Below are 16,493 nucleotides of genomic sequence, written 5' to 3'. Positions count from 1 at the left end.
GACAAAGAATGCCAGCTTGGCCCTCGGTCTGGTGCGGACCCAGACAAGCGGCCAAGAGCGGCCCAGAGGAAGTTGGCGGTGCCCAGTGGCACTCGGCTGGGGCCTCGTCCAGTTTGGCCGTGTGACTTTGGACAAACTCCTTAGCCCTTAGGGACCCCTGATTCCTCAATGGGGAGAGTCTTTTGTATCTCTTCCTTCTTGAATATCTATGAGAATACTTCACACTGCGGATTGTAACAGATTAATAATTCTCTGGACGACTGATTTTGGAAGTCATTTTAAATCAGTTTGCTGTGGTCTGCAAATTTGTGTTCTCTGACCCCCAAATTCACAGTTTGAAAACCTAACGGCCAGGGGGATGGAATCCGGAGGCAGGACCCTTGGGAGGCTCTGCTAACTGGATCAGGGCTTTTCTGGAAGAGGGCCGGGAGTGCTCCTTGCAGGAAGTCTGTGGCACCCTGACCTTGGACTTGTGGCGGCCACACTGTGAGATATACAAATTCCATTGCTTATGAGCCACCCGTCCTGTGATATTGTTATAATAAACAGTTGGATGGGATGAGCAAAAAACAGGTAGGGGAATAAGGCAAGAAAAACCTGGGTGGGGGGCCCATTCTGCAAGTCACAGGGAGGGCCCACTCAACCAAGTCCTCGTGGACACCAGAAAGAGGACCCCCCTGCTTTTCCAGTACCCTTATCAGGGTGCCCAGACACCACCTTGTCTGCAGTTTAAGTTTCGAAAGCACGTATTTAAAATGTATTCAAAGTAAGTGAAGGATTATGCCCTGCTGAGCCCAGATGTTGGGGTGCTGAGAGGGGGCATAGCCCTCAGTTCTCCTTCCTTCCTTCCAGATTGGGGTCTCCCCTCCACGTCTTCTGAGGAGGATCTCGGTTACTCACTCACTGGATCCTCACACACAAAGAGTCAGCAATCTTGGGGGCTCCCACTTCCTCACCGGTACAAGGCCCTTCGCCCCATGGGGCCAAGCCTCCCCAGACTCACCCAAACCCTTTTGAAGCCTCAAATCCACCTTTACATCCTCCCACTGCCTCCTGCCTGCTCCCTCCTCCCAGCCTGGCCCAGAATCCACCTCCTCCCCACCTCCCTGGATTCAATTGCCCCTCATCTGCCTGTCCCAGCACCTTGGGTAAACAGCGCTGCATTGGGCAGTTAGCCCATTATGGTCTCATTAAATGTTTACCTGCCTGTCTGCCCCAGCTCGGTGCAGGGACCCAGTGAACTGAGCTTGGGGGCGGAGCCAGACCACACCTTGTAAAACAGAATGGAGGAGCTGGGCTCACAGTGACAGGCAAGTCCTGGCTGGGGGACCCCGGACTGGACGCACCCTCACTTCCTGTGAAGGACAGGCGTGAGCACTGGCGGGGAGGGTAGCTGCGGGGAGGGTAGCTGCGGGAAGGGGGCGCCGTGCACACGCACTCTACGGCAGGTGCTGGCTAACGGGAAGCCACGTCCAGCGAGCCAGGCACTCAGGAGAACGCCACACCTGTGCCGAGCACCCGGGGTCAGACCTGGGTGTGCCTGGGGCATCGTCTGTCCGTGGTGAGTCCACAGACCTTGTCCTCACCTTGCAGAGCCTCTTCTGAGCTCCGAGCCACAGAAACACACAAATCATTTCTCTTGGGAGAAAAAAAAAAAAAAGGCCAAAAACTCTCAATCTAAAATCGCCAAAGCACAGTGAACATCCCCAAACAGCCAGGCGGGCTTTTCGCTCCAGAGCTTGCACTTCCTCTGAATCTGGGTGACCGCGTATCTCCTCCCACCTCCAGAAAAACAGGTTCACCATGCAGTGCCCAGCAAGGCCCAGTGGGTGTTGTGTGTTGTCACACCCTAATATTGACACTAGGAAAATCAGCTGCCCTCCCCAAGCCCGCCCAGTGGCCACCAGGCCTGGCCTTGCTCCTGCCTGGGAGCCAGCGAGGAAGGTAGGCCCTGGCCTTATCTGCTTACATTCAGTTATTTCTTCCCAACCCACCGAGGCAGGACAAAGGGATGAGGGGGCAGCTGCGCACGTCCACCCTGGACCGCTGCAGGCTTCCTGGTGGCAGCCGACAACAAAACCCGAGCGTGCTGGGGACTTCCTTGAAACCTCTTGGAATTGTTCCGAGCTGGGAGAAAAACAGCTGGACTCTTGTGGGATCCACTGTGTCCACGGCGGGGGAAGCAAGAGGCCATTAATTGTCTACACACTTAATAGCTTCGCTACAAACAGGATGCTTTCCAGGGAGAGGAAAAAATGCCTCAGAGGTCATGGCATCGACACCCGGCTAGACAGAGCCCTTCCCCAAAACCCCTTCTGTTTATTGGCGATGACGCGCGATGGCAGAATGGGCTAACACTGCCCTCTGGGTCCCTTGCCGCTCGGCAAACCCGCCTCTTAGACGCTAACACGGACAACGAATGACGTGCTACAGCCTTCTATCTGTCTGGCTTCTCCCCAGCGTGGCCGGACTGCGACTATGACACCTTGAGCTCCTGCTCCCCCAGAACTGCAGGCTAGCGCAAGTCGCATCGAGCAAGCCAAAGCGGGCCATTTTACACGGCCTTTAGTGTCCTGAAGACGGTAAAATAAGGTCCTGAGACACAGGAGCTCGTGGGTGTGGGAGGGCTGCACCTTCAGCCGCACGCAGTCAGGGAAGACTTCTCGGAAAAGGTGGCAATTGAGCTGAGATGGCGCATTAGGACGAGCGTGTCGCCCACAGGGACGGCGCTCCGCACACTCCTTTTGTTTTAGGTCCCTCGCCGGCCCACAGAAGGTGGCGCAGGATCCCTCCCTGCTGCTTAGATTAATATCCCTGCTAAGAGGTTTCTCACCAAAAAAAAAAAAAAAAAAAAAATCAACGAACGCTCAACTTAGAAGACTGACTAACTATGTTCCCTTGCTCAGGGGGACATTCTGAGCCACTGGCTGAAAGCCCACAGCTTGGAAGCTAGTCTCTCCCAGGTAACTTCAGACATTTTAAACCAAAAGCAAAAAAAAAAACACACCTTGTACAATCTTACGTTGGTAAGGTTGGAGAGGCCACAGCTATATTATTCAGTGACACGCCCCTGTGACCTTGTTGAGGTTCGGAGGATGGTGGGAAATCCCCAAATCCTGGGAAGAAGGGAGGGAAAGAGTGGAAAAGAGAAAAGAAGGCGGGGAAGAGCACCGCACGGCAGCCCAGTGTCGGCACAGGGACCCAGGCCCAGCCATGGCCTCAGACAGACCAGCCAGGGGACACGTGCCGAACAGCAGCCGTAAGCGCAAAAATATGCCACGCCTGAGAATTTCTTCGCAAGGCACGCTCAAAATAAGCCACGACAAGGTCAAGCATTAACTCCAGGGAAGCTGCTAACGCTTGGGTGGGTGATCCCTACACCTGGTGGGATACCTCATGGACCCATTTTAACGAATGAGCAAACTGAGGCTCAGAGCTGGACAACAAAGTGTCCCAGAGGAGGGTTTTGGCTTGGCTTCCACAACATGGCTCTGGACTTCTACAAGACAGCATTCAAGCTGCCTCCCGGAACTTGAGTCAGGTGGAGTTTCTCCACCTGTAAAATGAGGTCCCGTCCTGGGAAACTCACCAGCACAGAGCTCAACAGTCTGTCCCCCTCATAATAGGGGAAAGATAGACGAGGCTGAGAACCTTTCTCCCTTCCTGGGGAGCTGGGGCGAAGCTACAGAAGAAACCCTTTCAAGAGCCCAGAAGCAGCAGGTGCGCGAAAATGTTACAACGGCAGCAACAACAACAACTCAAAAAACAACGTTCCGCCCCCTGGGGTGGCTCATTCTAGCAAAAATTACAGTAACAATGAACGGTTTACAAAGCGATTCGCACCCAGGAGGCCTGAACGCATCGCGAGACCCTGAGCCCCGATCTCCCCCAAAAGCTTGTAAGGGCCCAAAAGAGCATGCGGCGGGACCCCTGACGGTCACCAGATGGAACGTGCCCTGCGGCCGCCCAAGCGCCGAGAGCGGCCCGGCCGCCTCCCAGTGCCCAAGACCAGGCCGCGGCGCCCCGGCCGGTCCGCGCGCCGCTGCCCGCGGGCGCACCTGTGCAGAGCGCACCTGTGCAGGTCGCGGGCAGGTGCGGTGGCGGCCGCGCCCTGCTCGCCCAAGTTCCTGCTTCGGACTTCCCCCGCCTGCCGTAATCGAGCTTGTCTCCAGCCCTCCGCAGGTGCGCGGCCACTCGGTCGCGGCCGGGACAGTGCCCGACGCCATCTTCTCGTCTTTTAGTGGACACCCGACCCGGGGATGACAGTCGCGCGCCCTGGCCGGGTGCGCACGGCCCCCTAGGAGGCGAGAGCCCGGCCCCCACCAGTCGCGCAGCAGGGCGGAGCGGGGCTCCCGCGCACGCGGCGCTCCCCGCGGCGCGCAGAGCGGCCGCCCCATCCGACAGATGCGGAGACTGAGGCCAGCTGGGCCGCGACTGGCACCACGGCCCGCGGGGACGCGGAGCCCACTCCAGGTCCCGAGACGCCGCCCGCAAGCGACACACCCGACAGCTGCCAGGGACACAAAAACCAGGTCACGGGTCGCCGACCTGCCAGCCGCTCGGCACCCGGCGCGGCACCCTGGGCGCTGACCTGCCGGAGTCGGGCTGGGCGGAGCGGGCGGGCGGCCAGCGGGCCCGAGGCCGCGGCGGGACTCGGACTCACCTCGCGGCGGTGACCACGGTGCCCGCAGCGCTCCAGTCGGGAGGCGTATTGTGTGCCGCGGGCAGCCCGCGCGCGACCGGATAAGCTGCCGGCCGCGGCCCGGCCCCGCCCCGGCGGCTCCGGCCCCGCCCCCGCCCCGCCCCGCCCCGGCCGGTGAATCCCGCGCTCCGCGTGCGAACGGCAGCAAGAACTGCTACAAGTGTAACTTGTGTACTTGTTTACTTCTCCCTGCCGCCTGCTGCTGCAAAGCTTGTCTTGCCGCGCGCCGCGTTCTCCCAGCGCGGGCGTGCGCACACCGAGGAGTACGTGTGGGTGAAGCCACAGGCCGAATTGGGGTTTATAATCCGGGATCTTTTATGCGGACTGCCTCCCTCGCCCCCAAAGCCGTCCTAAGGGCTTGGTGCTTTTTTCATGCCTATTTTACCAATGAGGAAATTGAGGCCCGGAGAGGAGGAAATGACTTGCTCAATAATAGCGCGAATTCGGGTGCTCCAATACTTGCGGTCGCTGCTCTTGGTGCTGGCAGCTTCCAGAGTTAGGTTTTGTTTTTTCCATTTTTTTCTTGTAGTAAATCACGTGAAATTATCATCTTAATCATTTTAACTGTATTGTTCAGTGGCATTAAATACTTTCATAATGTTGAGCAACCATCACCACCATCCATCTCCAGAATGCTCCATCATGTAAAAAAAAAAAAAACCCTATACTCGTTAAATAATACACCCCCTCTCCGCACCGCCCCCCCCAGGCTCTGGCACTGGGAGTTAGGTATCCTGAAGTCTAGTTCCTAAATGTGGAAACTGAGACTCACGCTTTGTTAGAAGCGGCATCAGCAGCGCCTTACCCAAGCCGGGGTCTTCCAGCCCCCTCCTCACACTCCACCTCCTCACCCTTCCGGCTGCACCACTTACCACACCCCCATTCCCCCCGCCTCCAATAGTGGGGCCTACCTGCCCTGCCCTGCCCTGCCCTGGGGCTCCTGGGCCCTGGGGGAGAAAGGGGGGCAAAGCCTGGCCCCTAAATTTCCCAGAGAGGGAAGAGAAATGAGAAAGGTTCTAGGTGGAGTGTGACCCAGCCCTGGGGCCAGTTAGGGAGGGGCGGGTAGGGTCTGTTTTGGAGGGGGAGGAGGAATGCTGGAATTACAAAGTATCCATTGTCTCAGGAACTCAACAACAAGGCTTGTTTACCCCAGTCCTGCAGGGGAGCAGCGGGGGTCCAGGGGGCTCCCCTCCCCCTAGCCCTGCCATTTTGCTACCTGTTGGAGCTACCCCGTGCCTTCCTCCCACCTGTGGAGTGATGACGGTGTCACCCACTTTTCCCTGGGTGTTCTCCTCTGTAAAATGGGATGACGGCACCACCGCCACCTCCAACCCCCTTCCCCTGGCTGGGGTGCAGGCAGGGTCAGAACAGAGTCCTAAAACGTTTAGTAAACTCTGTAGAGTTTAAGCTTCAAGTCCCCTCCCACCTTGGTGGCTCCTTCTGATGTAATCCTTTCTTTGAGGGGCCCCTCAAATCACATCATCTCTTGGATCGCCCTGACCCCTTGCTAATAGCCACAGGGTGCTTTACGGGCAGGAGAGAGGAGCCTACAAAATAGCGCCCCCCCCCTCCAAAAACATTATGCAAATGAAAAAACACCCACTCAGAGGAGGTGGAACACAAGGTCTCCTGGGCCAAAAAGACCTGATGTGTGTAAGAATGCCTCCAGAGGGATCTTGAGGCCGAAGGCACGGTTCCAGGCTCATAGTAGGTTTTCCGTAAACATGAGCAAAGCAGATGGAGGAAGGAGGGCAGTTCGGGGACAGATGGGGGATAGAAAGCCCCAAGGGAGGGGTGGGTGAAACTATTTGCCTTGCAAGGCCCCAAGATAAGGTGCCAATGAAATGGAAGTGAGGAGGAAAACATCTTTTGAATAAGAATTGGGCCTGTGGAAAGCCTTGGCTTCTTCTTATCAGTCCAGAACAGGCCCTGGGTCAGATCGTGAATGATAATGGCAATACAATAATAATGGCAGCCCCCACCATCTGTTCAGGTCCCCCAACCTCAGGGGTAAACACTTTCTATTATCTCCTGCGACCCTCACCACTGCCCCGTGAGGCTGGCCATCCCCACGCTGCAGACACCAGAGCACCCACCAGGGTCTGCGCACAGGCGGGTGAGAACCTGTGGCCCCGTTTTACAGGTCAGGAACCTGAGGCTCTGAAAAAAGGAGGCCGCTTGCCAGAGACCACCCGGTCTGTGGGCAGCAGTGGCAGATTCAAACTCGGGTCTACACCTCCTGCAGCGCCCTTTCCAGCCCTCCATAGTCGGCCCCCAGACATCCTGGGTCTCGGTTTCCCTTTCTCCATTGAGATTTGCTGGCCATTCCCAGGACTATCCGGCTGGGTGTGATGGCCCAGTGGGGCAGCCCCTGTCTTCCCTGGGGGCTCCCATCCCCAGCTGAGCCTCTCCTGCTGAGGTCATGACGGCCCTCCGGCACCAACTTAGGTTGAGTTTTGTACTTGACATGGATTTTTTTTTTTTTTTAAGATCATTCCTATAACAAGTATCGACTGGCACCTACAATATGCCAGGCAGGGTGGTAGATGATGGAGATTCAGAGATCTAGAGATGACAAGTGGGGGAGACAGTGGCGATAGGGCGCTGGGCAGCTTGGCACACGGCCAGCACTCAGCAGGGAGAGTAAAGCCAGGAAGTGAGAGGGGAGTGGGGGAAGGGAAGAGGCTTTCAGCTAGGGTGGTCGAGGGGAGCCTCCTGAGCATGTGACCGTGGTGCAAAGACTTGGGAGAGGTGAGGATGCAGGCCTTCCAGAGAACAGAGGCCACGTAAGGCCGAGGAGGGGAGGGGAGGAGGAAGGCAGGGGAAAGAGGGGGAGGAGGAGGGGAGGGCAGGGGAGGGGGAGCGGCAGCGGCAGCGGTAGGTGCCGGCCTCAGCATCCAGGGCTCACCTGGGGAAGCCAGGCGCCAGCACGGGTTCTCAATGGCCCTGTTTTTCCACTTGCCATCCCAGATTTTTGTCCCTAGCCTTGGGACACCTCATCCCGAACATCCTCCAGCTTTGAGAGAGGCTTTGTAATATCAGGAGAGACCCATCAAAGGACTTCGCTGTCCTCTCCAGAGCTGGCCCGAGCTCCTCACCCGGAGCGAGAGCAGCCTGCCCGCCCACTCCTCCCAGTGGACACCTCCTGGGAACCCTCGCAGGGCAAAGGCCACGTAGAGCTTAGTGTTGCCTGGGTGGTTCACTCAGGAGCTGGGGTCCCCTGTGTCCCTCCTCCCTTCACTTCTTTATCTTCCTCCGCGCCACCGACTCACCTGTTGGTCTCGCGTCTGACTCCCTGCCCCCCACACTGAGACTAAGCCGGGCCTGGCTTGTTTACCGCTCCTACGGAAGGTGCGCTCTCAATACCTGCGGAGCAAACAAACCCAGGAGGGCGATCCCCTCCTCTGGCCCTCCTTTCCTCTGACACCCAGACAGTTCTCCAAGAAAGACATTTTAAAATAGCTCCTTGCCGGCTCGCAGCCTGCATTTCTCTTAGGCTGAGGAGAGGGATGGGAGGCGCGACCGCCGGGGCGGGGGTGGGGGGGGGGCGGGGTTGATGCGCACGTTCCCAGTCCCGCTGTTGTCTGGGGAGGGGGGGGGGAGAGGGGGCATTTACCAGAAACCTATGGGTGTTGGTCCCTTTGGGCCAACGTGGTGGTGCGGGGCGGGGGCGCCGGACCTTTGTGCGCGGGGGCGCCGGGTTCACAGACCCGAGTCAGGCGAGCCGCGCCTGGCAGACGTGGGCTCGCTGGCTCCACGGGTCGGGCAGGGCTGTGTGACCCATGCGGCCAAGAGGCCCCCGGTCCGGGGACTTGCTTCTCATGAATATAGTGTGGCAGCAGAGATGCCGAAAGGATACCTGTGGCCCAGCTCTGGCCCCGGGGATCACTCACTAGCAGGGGCTGGCGGCTATGCCCTGAGGGCGCTCAGGCGGCCTCGTGGAGAGACCCACGTGGTGAGGAACGGTGTCCAGAAGGGGGGGGGTCCCCCAGCCCTAGTCCCACCTTCAGGTGGCTCTAGCCACACCAATGTCTGGACTGCAGCCTCGTGGAGACCAGAGCCAAAACCACCCGGCTCCGCTTTTCCTCAATTCCTGACTGCGACAGAGCGTTTGTCGTTGTTTTAAGTCACTAGATTTTGCCATCGTTTGTTACATCATTTGTTACACAGTGACAGGAAACTAATATTCCCCGTATCGTATCTGATTCTCCAGCAAATTTAATTGGCACTCTCTCTAAAATACATCCTCAGCTGCCCGCTTTGTGGGCATCTGTCGCCGGGGGGTGTTGCCATAGCCTCCCCACGGGTCTACCTGCTTCCATTTTTGCCTTTCTACAGTCTACCCTGAGTCGGTGGGGTTAAAATAAAACTCTAACCATGTTCCTCCATTGCTCACACCTTCCCATGGCTCTCTGCTTTACATAGGGTAAAAGCCAAAGTCTCAAAAGCCCCACCTAATCCAGCCTAATTTTACCTTTTTGGCTTCATTTTGTGTAACGCTCCTCAGTGCTCCTTCCATTCTGGCCGCACTGGCCGCCTCGCTATCCCTCGAACACAGGTTCACGGCTGCCTCGGGGCCTTTGCACCTGCCATCTTCGCTGCCTGACGGGTCTTCCATCTGATATCTGCAAGTTTGCCTTCCCATCTCCCCAAGTCTCGAAGTCTCTTGGCTTTAAATGTCACCTTCCCCAGAAGGCCTTCCCTGAGAATTCCACTTAACACTGCAGACCTTGGCCCCCGGGAGTTCTTTATTGCCCTGTCCTGCATTTATTACTCTCACACACACAACAGTTTATTTCTCAATTTTGCTTATTGTCTGTCTCCCCGACTGGAATATAAGCTGCACAAGGACAAGGATCTTTGTCTCTCTTTTTTCCTTTTTTTCACTGTAGTATCCCCAGGGCCTAGAATGATGCCTGACGCATAGTAGGCATTCAAAAAATATGTGTTGAAGAAGTAACAAAATACAAATGACTGGAAAATAACTGATATTCACCTTCAGGAGCGATTATAGAAATGTAAACGGAAACGTTAATGAGATGTCTCTTTGCCCCCAACAGGAACAGTTCAAAAGCTCGTGGGGACCACGTAAGGGCAGGCATTGCGGAAGTGGCCTTCCCAGTACATGAGTGGGTACGGGGGGCTCCACGACAACACGGACCCCCTTTTCACCACGGTATCCCCAGCACCTCGGACGGCGTCTGGCACTGAGTAAATGCTCAATTAAAGTTGGCAGAATGAACACAAAAATAAATGAGTCTTTCTGGAAGGTATTTGGCAATTTCAAACAAAAAAACTTAAGAATGTGCTTTCCTTTTCAGCCAACAGTCCCGGTTTTCAGCATCTTCTGGCAAATGTAATTAAACTAGTTTACACATACGTGGGTACGAGAGCGTGCATTGCAACTTGTCCATCCACTCAGTCATGCACCCCCTAAATTCTGGGGAGACAGCTGCAGGTACACAGTCAAGTTTTCTGCTCTTCTGAGACCTGTTCTCTAAGGACTGAGAGATGGAGAAACAAGACAAAATCAAGTATGAGAAACAACCCGACTGACACGAGCAGGGGATAAACAGTGCCCTGCTACGCAGGCATCGAAAGTCTAAGTGTGCTGTGTTAAATGGGAAAAAAAAAGGTTATAGAATAGTAAGTACTAGAGGAGTTGATTTAAGTGGAAAATATTTTTCTTTGGCCTGAAAAGGTCTGTAAAGGACACACTGGAAGGTCAAGGGTGGTTAACAGGTGCGGATATTAAGTAGACTTTTTTCCCTCTTGTACATTATTTGCAATTTTTTGCAACGAACATGTATTATGTTTCTGGTCATAAAATAACGTTTTTATAGATGTTATGTTGAGTGAAAGAAGCCAGACACCAGAGAGAACATACCGTATGGTTCCATTTATATGAAGTTCAAGAACGGGGCCAAAATAATCTATGGTGATAGAGGTGAGACTAACGGCTACCTCTCGAGGTGGGGGCGGGTGTGGGCTGGGAAGGGGCACGAGGGAACTTTCTGGGGTGACATGGTTGGTAGTCACAGGGGTCTGTGCGTATGTGAACGTGCATTGAGCTGAATGCCTAAGGTCTGCGTGCTTTTCGGTATGTAAATTAAAACTAAACTCGATACTGCAAAATAAAATCAAGCAAAATGTAGCACAATGAATCAGACTCAAAACAGCCAAGAGTGAGGATTTTAATTAAGACCCAGATTTATGGCTGCCAGGGGTAGTTGGCAGGCTGAGCCCGTGGTGGAACCCGAGAGCTGGCCAGCTCTGCTGGTGACAAGGATAGCATCACGATTGAAAACAGGACCAGCACGTTTCGGAGCAGATTACAGAGGCTTAACCAGCCAGGCCACTCAGCTCAGTGCCACGGCGATTTAATAGACACGCGTTTGGGCCAAAAAACCAAATGGCCAGTGTGACCGAAATAACCTAATCTCAAGCAAGCTGTCAGGGAGATGAAGAACAGGCCTCCACTCCATCAGACAATTCCAGGAATCCGGGTCAGAGAGGAGGTGATATCTGCTCCCGAAGCATTGTGACGGCCCTGGACGGCAGGCCGTGAACATCCTGCAGTGATGGCCACCACCGTCCCCTGCCAGGAGCAGGCTCAAGGCCCCAGGTTATCGCTCAAGTCAGGTCTAGCAAGAGGGACGAGTCCCACGTGGGTGTAGGCGGGAAGGAACCCCGGTCCTGCAGAATCTCCTTCCACCCAGAGATAACCTCCCTTCTGACAGCTGAGTTTATCAGCGTGATAGCCGCTCTTTTCAAAACAATAGCAGCGGTCCTAGCGGCTCACGTGGCCCACACTCAACGAGGATGGGCTGGCTGTGGTGTCAGCGGCCACTGCCGTCCGCGCCTCTGCTCTGGGGGCAGGGACACCCTAGGGAGACCCGGTTCATAAGCCCCAAGCGGGCAGGACCCGTGTTGGATTTTCACAGATGAGTGACTTTCCCCTTCGCCATCCCTGTCGTCCTCACGGGATGAGCAGTGCAGCTCCCATTTCACAGAGGAGGACACTGAGGCCAGGCAGACGAAGTGGTGCCCTGAGGCCCGAGCCGGCTTCTCATCCCAGGCCCCTGGGCTCCCCTGTCTCATGACTGCTAGTCACGGCTGCCCAAAGTCCCCTTCTCCTGCCTGGAAGAACGAGGAAGGATCCGGGAGACAGTAGCGTTTTGGAATATTTTTCCTCTCATAGAAAACACTTTCGATTTAAAGTTTTGCAGGTGTGCCCTCCCCCCCCCCCCGCCCCACGCCACCCCCGGGACATGTATATGGTACTGTGTTCCAACTAGTAACAAAAGAAATGCAAATTAAAGCAACAGTGACGCTGCCTGACATTGGAGCCTCTGACGATCCACAGTCCTGTACGGAGAAGCGTCTTCACGGACGGCGCTGGTGCTGGGACCACGCTAGAGCCTGTTAGGTGGGCGACCTGGCGAATACCTCAAAACGTGCCAGATGTGCCCGTTCTTTGACTCGGCCATTTCACTTTCAGGACATTCTGGGCAGAAGGAATAGTATAAGCAAAGGTGTGGAGGTCAGAGGTCAAAGTGTGGACAGAAAAATTTGACAGAAAAAGCGAGTCTGGCTCTTTGCCTCGGAAGGAAGGGAGCTGCTGGCCAAGCCGGGCGGCGGGACTCGCCTGTCCCCACAAGAACTGGGCTGAGGGCTCGGTGAGCAGAATGAGCTGTGGGAGAAGTCGGGAGGGGAGGCCTGGGGGCCTTGCAGCCTGGCGGGGCTGGACGCGGCTCGGTGCCGGCATTTGCCCACTCGCCGGCTTCCGTGTCATTCCTCCTTCTCTGTCATCTGGCGAAGTGCACACTGAGGGCCCGTTTCACAGACGAGGAAGCTGAGCAGAGAGGCTCAGCCACAGGCCCGACGTCACGCAGCAAAGCCCCAGTTTGAACTCAGGCACATCCGACTCTCAGGTCACTCATTTGTTCGTTCCCGAACCTCCTCGTGGCATCTTCCCTGAGCACTGTGACTCTGTGAACGCCACAGGGTGTCTAGAGACCTCAGGAGACTCGCCATCTTGGGGACGGTTGGAACTGGGAAAAAGCGTCCGGTCAACCGTGTGGAGGCCTCAGTCCTTTCATACGTGACTCTTCGCTGGTGGCGGGATCGGAGCTTCTGAAGGAAGAAATGAAACCCAGTGCAGCCCAGTCAGGGGCCTCTGCTCGGGCCAATTGCCAGGGTCCCGGGCCAGGTCTGCGTCGGCCCCAGTCAAACCGGGGGGCCTGGGCCAAACTCCTCACCTCCCTGAGCCTCAGTTTCCTTTTGGGCTGAGCGAGGCTAAGAGTGTCAGCCTCAGGGGTGCCCTGTGGGACATGCGGAGACTGTGCTGTGAGCCCGGCCGCAGTCCTCGCCTAGGCCGGGCGGCTTGGTTCGGTGGCAGGAGCGCTCTCATCATCTCCTTCCCAACCCCTCCCACCCTGCTCGCTGCCCCGTAGATCCTTGTCCCCACTCCCTCTGTCCATAAACAACTGCCTTGGGTACAGTCTGGGGACATACAGTGTGCAGGGGCTCGTGAGAGTCCCAAGAATTGGCTCCATCTGGGAGAGGGCGGCCCCTCCCCTCCCAACCCCTCGTCCCAACCCACCAACCCTGCTGCAGGGTGAACGCACATGCACACGCACTCACGCACGCACACTCACGTGCACACACTCACACATGCACACATGCACACACACACACACTCACAGACACACACACACAGCACACGGTCCTCATCTCAGTGTTTCTTTTTCATTAATAATGCATAATAAAACAATACTACGGCGACTAAGAGGAACCGCCTTCTGCGCCTGGCCCCCTGCTGCACCACCAAATTAATCGCGGCCCCCTTGAACCTGATGGAGGGTCGGAACCCCTGGGAACCCCCAGGGCTGGGGGAGTGCCGGCAAGGGTGGGGAGGAGCCCAGCAGGAGGGCAAAGGTGGGGTCCCTGTGGGCGCAGAAGTGGGGAGAAGGGAGGTGAGGGAAGGGATGGAAAGTCGTCCCCCACGGAAGCGGCCCCTCAGCCGGTTGGGCTTTGAGGAACAGCAGGTGGGCACCCTCCCCGGCCGCCCACCAGCTCTGAGGGGTGAAGATTCTTTCCACACAGAAGCTGTAGGCGTGGCCCGCGCTGGGGGAGGTGACAGGCCTTTTCCTGTCTGGGCCGCCCTCTGGGCCTCACAGCCGCGGTGAGTCATCTCTGCTCTCTGCGGGGCGCCCAGCAGGGGGTAGGGACTGAAGTGGCAACATAATCCCCGCGTCTCTCCGAAACCTGCTTGCACGTTTCCTTTTACTCTGGAGCACCCACACCTGAGAAAGAGGCCGTTCCTGGAAGGGCTCTTTCCCTCCGGGGTCTGGCTTTTGATTTCCTCCCCACCCTGGGTTTTTAGCCACTTCTGAGCCCACAGGGTCTCCACTCCTGTGGCCCCAGGCCAGGCAGCCTATCCTCCGGCCTCAGGCCACACCTCCCACTCCCCACCCTTTTGGCCAGAAAAGGGCCTGACAAAGCCAGAGCTGGGTCCCAGCGTCCAGCCCCTCAGAGGATGCTCAGTCTGAATCCTGGCTCTCCACTGAGCAGGGCCTTTGGGCCTCCGCAGACAGAGGTTGGGTAGGGGGTCCTAGAGACCCTGGTAAGCCAGAGCTTGAGGGTGCCCCTGTGGGTGCTGGAGGTGTGGCAGCGCCTGGGTGTAGCTTCGGGTCAGTGTATCCTGCAGGGTGGGGCTCCTGGCCGGCTAGGCCAGCTTGCGGGCCGGGGTAGGCTGGGCCCTGGGTTCCACAGTGACATGGGGCGTCGCTGGGGCTTTACGATAGCCTCAGGGAGCAATGGGCTGTGGCTCCATCAAGTCCTCGAGTGTGCTTTTGGCTGGCCCCTTGACAATGCCTACCAGGCCTCCTTGGTGGCAGCATGAATTGGGTGGGGCCTTCAATAGGTCACAGCTGAACTGATAATATAATTGGCTGCACGGCGTTGGGCAAGTTATCTACTGTCTGCAAGACTCAGACTCTATGTTTGAAAAGAGGAGAAACCGTACTCATTAAGGTGGCTTCTCCCCAAAACAGAAGATAACAAGTCTGGGCGAGGATGCAGAGAAATTGGAGCCTTTGTGCTCTGTTAGTGACTGGAAAATAGTGTAGCCAATATGGGAGAGAGCATGGCAGGTCCTCAAAAATTTAAACAGAACTATCTATCGTATGATCCGGCCATCCCATTTTTAGGTATATATCGAAAAGAATTGAAAGCAGAGTTTTGAACAGATATTTGAACGCCCATGTTCGTAGTGACATTATTCACAATAGCTAAATGGTGTGTTAAAAGGGGAACCACAGGCCCAAACTGGTATCACTTGTGCTAAAGTCCATGAGAGCAAATATAGATTTAAATTCTGACCTAATTGCCATTTCAACGTCTCCCAGAAACATAATCTTAATCAATCGACCAGTCTGGAATTGTCTGGTCAACACCAATGAGGTAATCTGTCACGTGGGCCCTGTCCATTTCCCTAGAAAGGCCATCTGCATGATAAATACCCTTGCAATTCCCTGTCCCCCCAAAGAAGTCCTGGTCTAAAATAACCCTTTCTTTTGTTGATAGCTCCCTCGCCCCACCCTTCTCCCTATAAAAGCTTTCCATTTTGTACAACCCCTTACTCGGTTGAATTTTGTTCTTTGCGGTCCCCAACCTTTTTGGCACCAGGGACCAGTGCTCCGATGAGACTCGAATACCTGATGATCTGAGGCAGAGCTGAGACCGTGTGACGCTAGCTCTGGGGAGCGGCTGCAAATACGGATGAAGGTTTGCTCATTTGCTCGCTGCTCACCTCCTGCTGTGTGGCCCACTTCCCAATAGGCCATGGACTGGTACTGGTTCATGGTCCAGGGGTTGGGGACCCTTGCTTTAACAGGTGGAAACAACCTTAAGTCCACCGACTGATGAATGGATAAGCAAAATGTTGTCCATCCATACAATAGGATATTATTCGGCCTTAAAAAAGAAGGAAATCCTTTCATATTCTACAATAGAGATGAAGCTCGAGTACATTTGCTAAGGGAAACGAGCCAGTCACAAAAAGACAAATACCATATGATTCCACTTATACGAGGTCCCTAGAGGAGTCGAAATCATAGAGACAAAAAGTTGAATGGTGATTACCGGGGGAGGGGAAGTGGGGAGTCCGTGCTTAGTTTTAGTTTTGCCAGATGAAGCATTCTGGAGATGGATGGTGGTGGCGGTTACACAACAGTACATACTTAAAAATGGCCAAGGTGGTAAATTTTATGTTGCATTTATTTTACCACAATTGAAAAAAAAGTGGGATATCAGCACTCCCCGAGCAGGGTTTTTTTGAGGGTTCAATGAGGGGCGTTCTGGCCGAGTTCTGAGGCCAGCGTCCTGCACACAGTTGGGCAGGCTTCATAGGGCTGCAACCTGAGCACAAGTACAGGGCCCCCGTGCTCAGACGTGCCCTGCAATTGCGTCAATGCTATTGTAGCTGTGTTAAAATTCTTAAGTTTCGAACCAGGGTATCCTCATTTTCATTTTGCACTGGGCCCCTCATATTATGTAGCTGTTTCTGGCTGTCGGCCAACATGAAATGGTGGTTCTTAGTAAAAAAGACACCTGGACAGACTTTGTCAGCAGCTTTGTGCAGGAATAGCTTGGTGAAGGGGATATGCCATAGTGGAAGTGAAGGGCCTCAGAGCCACGTGATGGCAGCATTACTCTCTGGGGGTGGGGTGGGTTAGGAGCAGCAGGGCCACCTGCCCAGGGAGAAGAAGCCACATACAGCAGAAGT

Source organism: Rousettus aegyptiacus, unplaced genomic scaffold (assembly GCF_014176215.1).
Source record: "Rousettus aegyptiacus isolate mRouAeg1 unplaced genomic scaffold, mRouAeg1.p scaffold_m13_p_2, whole genome shotgun sequence".
Classification (NCBI taxonomy): domain Eukaryota; kingdom Metazoa; phylum Chordata; class Mammalia; order Chiroptera; family Pteropodidae; genus Rousettus; species Rousettus aegyptiacus.
This window is presented reverse-complemented; position numbering follows the sequence as displayed.